We start from the raw sequence: 6,343 nt of genomic DNA, 5'->3' as shown, positions 1-6,343 counted from the left end.
TCTTCACATAGTGTATAGTTAAAACTATAGAATTCTCTACCACAAGATAAAGTGATGCCTTTAGACAGGGATTATATAAATTTATGGAGGATAAGGCTGTCAATGGCTACTAGTTGTGAGGGCTGTATATTACCTCCAGTATCAGAGCCAGTATGCCTCTCAATACAAGTTGCTGGAGATCACAAGAAGGGTGTGGTGGGGGTGCTGTTGCATTCATGACCTGCTTATGGGCTTCCTGTTGGGCCATCTGCTTTGCCACTGTGGGAACAGAATGCTGGATTAGATAGGCCTTTAGTCTGTTCTGGCAGGGCTCTTCTTATGTTCTATAAACACAACATTAAGCAATAAATAATGTAACCGTGACTATTAAAAGCAAATAGCAGAATCTAGTAAAGACCCAGGCATCTAAATAAAGCAGTATAGGCACCATGAGCCTCTCAAGGGAGGGTATTCCAAAGACACTGCCACTTCAGAAAATGACCTTTCTTACAGGGGCCATCCATCTAACCTCAGAAGGGGGCACCCTGATCAGAGCCTCCAATGAGAATCTAAGTAAATAGGCAGTTTTGTACAGGAAAGGCAGCCATAGAGTCGGAAGGGACAAGGTCATCTAGGCCAACCCCCTACAGATGAAGGAAATCTACCGCTACATCACCTTGCTAAGTGGCCATCCAGCCTTGGCTTAAAAACCTCTAACACAGGAGGGTCTGTCACTTTCAGAGACACTGGCACAATCACAGCAGCCCACTGTGGCTTATTTATTTACAAACCACCCCAACCCCAAAACAACTCATGGGATGTAGATGGTTAACCACAGCAATGACCCATCCTGGCTGGGTTTGGATGTCACGATCAGCAGCAGCAACCACCTGCCACAGCTTGAATATTTATAGTGGCCACTGACGGGCACCACAGCCCACCACAAACCAGCCCATTGTTTCATTATCAAACAACTCTTCCAAACATTTAGTCTAGATCCTTTTTCTTGTAAGTTGAGCCTGTCATATCCTCTGGAGCCACAGAAAAAAAATTGTGCCACCTATGTGACAGTCCTCCAAATATTTGAAGATGGCTATCATATTGCCTCTCCAGGCTAAATGTACCTAATCCCTCGAACCTTTCTTCACAGTTCTTGGTTTCTAGGCCCCTCACCATCTTTGTTGTCCTCTGGGCATGTTCCAATCTTTTAGATAAGTGGAGCCCAAGCTGTTAAGGGCTTCATGGCTCAAAACCAGCACTCCGAATTGCACCCAGAAACAGACTGGAAGCCCATATAGATCTTTCAGCGCAGGTAAAAGATGTGCATTACAGTAGATTGCTGTTAGTAACCTGACTACCATAATGTTGCGCTTGCACAATGGATGTTTCAGATTTATTTGTGAAATTTATTGCCCGCTTTTAAAAATAAAATAATCCCAAAGCAGAGTACACCCTATAAAACAGAAATTAAATCATACAACATCAACCTCCAAACTACCAAACAGTAGAAAACGGTAATACACAACAGTTTATATAATGCAGCAGCAGCAAAAAAACAACAACAATCAAAAGCTTGGGTTGAACAGATAGGTCTTTAATTGGTGCCAAGAACTACTAGGACTGTGCCACCTGTATATGACAGGGAGGAGATTCCATCATCAGGATGCTTGTATCAAGAATGGCCTCTCTTGGACTGCTGCGTATCCAACTCTAGGCAAATTAAGCACCATCAAGAGGGCATCCCTACTCGATCTTAATAGCTGGGCAGGCATATAAGGCAGAAGGTGCTTCATCAGGTAACTGGATTCCTAAGACATGTAGAGCTTTCTATGTCAGCACAAGCACCTTGAATGTGGCTCGGTAGCTTACTGCCAGCCAGGAGAACTTCAGAACTGGTGTAATATGTTTCCTGGTAGGCTGGACCCACTCAACAGCCAAGCCATAGCATTTTGCACTAGCTGCAGCTTCCACACCCACCTCATGGGCAGCCCCCATGTAAAGTATATTGCTTTACCCAAATGCGATTGATGCAAGTGCATGTTTTCAACGGGTTGGGGATGCTGTTTGGGGCTTCTGGTCTCTGGAGTCCAAGCAGCCCTTACTTTTGACATTCCCCCTCCCTCCCTTCCTTGTCCACACAACTGCCTGGCACTGATCCATGTGATGTTTCACAAACGTGCTTTAGTCTTTGCCTTCTGTACATGTGTGAGAGGACTCGAAAGTGAGGACGCATATGGATTCTTTTTTGGTGAGGTGATGGTCTCCCTGTTCCCAAACTTTGTTAATGTGAATGTTGCAGGAGAGCAACACATTTTCCCCTTTCCTGCAGTGTCTGTCTACTATAGAGCGTATGACATCCTGTCTTATAGAAAAGTAAAGCTGAGAGCAACTCTTGTCTCCGTGCGACATTACAGAATGTTGTTTTTTGGGAGTAACAACATGGTGGTGGTGTCTTAAAAGTGGAGCATGCCCTCCACAAATGAGCACTACCTAATGCTGTTCATATTATAGTTGCTCAATCCTTTTATACTTTGCTCGATCATATTTTGCATATTGTTGCTGGGGCAACAGGCTTGGTCTGGTGCCAGAGTTACCACCTGCTGGATGGATATTTAAAAAATCAGGCCCTAGTGGTGGTGAACTAGAGAAGAGCAAACCTTATTGGCTCTGTGTGCCTGGCAGGGAATGGAGAAAAGGCGTAGATACTTTTTCGATTCCTCCTTCCCCACACAATTGGGATAACATTTTGTATCACTTTTATGCCAATGAAATATTCTTAATTAAAACTGGGTAGGGCCCAAAAAATCCCTCTCTCATTCACCCTGGGGCCAGGCCACCAGCAACAAACAAGAGTGAGGTATATGCAAGGTCATATCTCATTTCCTCCTACCAGTGAGTGGTGTTGTTGATATTTAATTGGCTTGCTGTAAATAGCAAACTAGGATTCCCTTCCCATGCTTTGGAGAACTGAAATTGGAATGAATACTAAGTGTGTGTGTGTGGGGGGGGGGGGTCAGAGTGGGATGCAGGGAGGTCAGTGCTTCAATATTTACACCAAAAAAGCAAGTATGGTATAGTGGTTAGACTGTTGGACTGAGACTTGGAGAACCAGGTTGTAGTCCCCACTCCACAACGAAGCTCACAGGGTGACTTTGGGCCAGTCACTGACTCTCAGCCTATCCTACCTCACAGGGTTGTTGTGAGGATAAAAGTATTTTATAGGAGGAGGAGGACCGTGTAAACTACCTTGCGTTCCTTGCAATAAGAAAAAAAAGTGGGATATAAATGTAATTTTTAAAAAACAACAACTAAGTATTGGTCGTGAAGAAGCTGGACCTTGCTCCTCCAAAGAGAAAACCCATCTGTGTAGAGCAGGGTGGGCCACTTGTAGCCCCCCAGATATTTGGGCCATCACCCTTCACCACTGGCTATGCTGGCTGGGGCTGATGGAAGTTGTGGCGCTCCAGATGTTTGGGCCTACAAGTTGCTCACCCCTGGTGTGGAGCAAAAGTAAATACCATCCTGCTTAAATGTTTACTTGATGAATCAACAAGATTAAAAAAAATTAAGGCTGCAATCCTACAGTCCCTGGGCGGCCATCCCTGGGGGCTGTAGGGTGTTTTTTATTTTTTAATCTCCCTCTCTGAGGGCAGAAGAGGGTGGGGGTGGTGATCATAGTATAGGAGAGAAGGGAAGCGTAGCAGCAGAGGAACCCAGGTAATATGTGGGCCAGTCCAAAATGATTTGTGGAACGGCAAATGGCTCCCCTCTCTGCAAGTTAACGTGCACAGTACCCTGAACACACACAGACAGAACTCCCTTTAAAGAACATTTTATTTCATATCAATAGATATGTTCTTTAAAGAACATTTTATTTCATATCAATAGATTTTTGAATAGAAGCAAAAATCCACATGACTATATTGCTTGCCTTCCCTTCCCATTGGACTTGACAACATGGACCCCCCAAACCCAAATATCAGAGGCGAGGCCGGAGATGAATATGTGCTCTAAGGTACAGTTTATCCTATGGATTTCTGCATGCTTTTTGCAGCATTTCCCACAAGGAATTGCGTGTGGTTCCCGCTCCTATCCATGTTGGGGAGACTCGGGAGGAACGGCCAGGAAGGCGGGAGCTGCCCCTGCGACATCTGCTGCCCGAGGCGGTTTCTGCACATTACCTAATGGTAGAACTGTCCCTGAGTCGCTCAAAATGACAAGGAAAATTGCGCCCTATAAGTGTGAGGGTGTCGGGTTTCCCACCAATTATGGGCAATCTTTTTCTCTAGCGGAAAGATCCAATGTATCACTAACCCAGAGGTTCCCAAGGGGAAAATGTGGGATTTGCAATACTGCAGGACAATCTTTTTGGCCACCAAAGCAGCTCTGAAGAAGTTTATGTTTTAGGAAGTTCCCAAAGAACAGGTTTTAGAGGGGTAGTGTGTTGTAGTGGTTAGTGTGTTGATCTAGGACTGGGAACACCTGCCATCAGTCCTCACTCAGACATGAAACTCTCTCTGGGTAACCTTGGGCCAGGAGTCAAACATGCACTCAGACTTAACCCAGGGTTGTTGTGAGGATAAAATAGAAGGAGCAGAGATGTATGCTGCCCTGAGCTTCTTGGAGAAAGAGGGGACAGAAATGTCAAGAGGACCCAGGATTAAAATGTTAAAATTAGGATACATTTGTGTGACTATTTCACTTTCATTTATGAAGATTGCTACCCAGCCTGAGGCTGTATGGTTATGGCATCAAAATAGATCTCTTCAAAGAAAGAAGAGTGTTGAAAAGGAGATCTGAAAATTGAGGTCTGACTTCGTGTGTATAAGGGGAGGCTCTTCTAGGAAGTGATGGTCAGTGGACATCAACAAAGTGACTGGTTTCTGGAGAAGGACGTGCTGCCAGTATTAACTACCTGAACTACTTCATCGAATCATAGATCAGGAAGGTAGTGTGATCTAACCTATTGCCACTGGAACTCCAGTGCTACATTCTCCTTGCTAGGCGGCCACCCAGCCTCTGCTTAAAGTCTTCTAATGAAGGGGAGCCCACCACCCTTCAGGGCAGTCTGTTCCACTGTTGAACAACTTATACCATCAGGAAGCTATTCCTAATGTTGAATCAAAATCCTCTTTCTTGTCATTTGAACCCGATGGTCCCATTCAGCCAGAGCCTATCTTCACGGAAACACATAGAGAAGTGTTTTCAGCTTTTCTCTGCTTTTTCCTGAAATCAGCTTCAGTCCATCAGTGGCACATCAAGAAAAACTGAGCATGCACTACCTAAAACGCAGCTTTTCTTGCTTCCTGTGCCGCTCATGGGCCAAAGCCAATTTCATCATGAAAAATGTCATCAACCCCATAGGTGCTGATCAGTGAATGAGAGAGCTCTTCCCCACCCCTGTCAATGCTCCTCTGCTCAGGGAAGTTTACTGGAAGCGCAGAATTAAGCCCCTTTAATTTACCCCACACCTCTCCCCTCTCATTCAGTATTGGGGTGAATCCCCATTCTGTGTCCTTGAGAAAAATCAAACCTCGATTCAGCCTTCCCAGTCCCAATCCTAAACATAATAGATACCCAGGAGTAAGTCCCACTGCCCCCTGTGACATTTACTTTCAAGTAAACATGCACTGGGAAAAACGGGATCCAGCCAAACTTTAGAAATCCCCTCCTTGAGACTGCATGGGAGCTAGATTTACTTCTTACTGGAGAGCAAAACTTCTGAGTAAACATGCACAGAAAAGGAGGGGGGGCTTCACAGAGGGCTTCTCTGCATTATGGAAAAATCCCACAGCCTTACCGGGGCTTTCTGCTTCTATTTCCATGGCGCAGTTAGGATGGGCTCCTCTAGACAACGAACATGTGATGTGGAATTGAAAATGCCCTTTCTTGGCAGCCTTACCAAGGCTTTCTATATTTTCAATGAAACTGCACCATCTAGTGGCCGACTTATAGTGCTACACTGGCATTACACAATGGCAATAACCCACTTTTTTTAATTCCAGCTTATCTCCGATACTTTTGAAAGGGGGATAAATGGGGAAAAGTGCGGGAGACGTCCTGGAGGCTGATGATGTTGTGTTAAGGCCCCACAAACTTCTGTGAGTGGGCAATCACAAGCGTAGAATAAATTGCTTGTGTAGAGATGAACAGACTCTCGGAGACTTCTTACAGGGTGGAGGGAAACTCACTTCCAAGTAAACATGCCCAGGGCGCTTTTGGACGCAGGCTTCTTTTCCCACATTTTTCTCCCCTTCACCAGATCACATTAGTTAGCCTTTTTCATTCATAAATACTAAACTCTGATTAAGTCATTCACAATCACATCCCCACTTCCTTCATTCACAACCCTGCAATGACAGTG

The 6,343-nt window shown here is 45.0% G+C and overlaps 1 protein-coding gene across 4 annotated transcripts in view; it reads right to left on the bottom strand.

Annotated features, from left to right (window-relative positions):
- The window catches only part of RPA2 (replication protein A2), a 56,395-nt gene that overhangs the window by 1,737 nt on the left and 48,315 nt on the right, over nt 1-6,343 (bottom strand). For all 4 annotated transcript variants that reach the window (XR_014785132.1, XR_014785133.1, XR_014785130.1 and 1 more), the window contains one exon: nt 134-258. The gene's annotated coding sequence lies outside the window, so the exon portion shown is untranslated. The remainder of the gene's footprint in view (nt 1-133; nt 259-6,343) is intronic.

This window comes from Heloderma suspectum, chromosome 10, assembly GCF_057233095.1.
Source record: "Heloderma suspectum isolate Gila_16-S chromosome 10, 16-S_ref, whole genome shotgun sequence".
NCBI classification, from domain to species: domain Eukaryota; kingdom Metazoa; phylum Chordata; class Lepidosauria; order Squamata; family Helodermatidae; genus Heloderma; species Heloderma suspectum.
The sequence above is the reverse complement of the archived record's forward strand: the minus strand, read 5'-3'. Positions and strand labels throughout refer to the sequence as shown.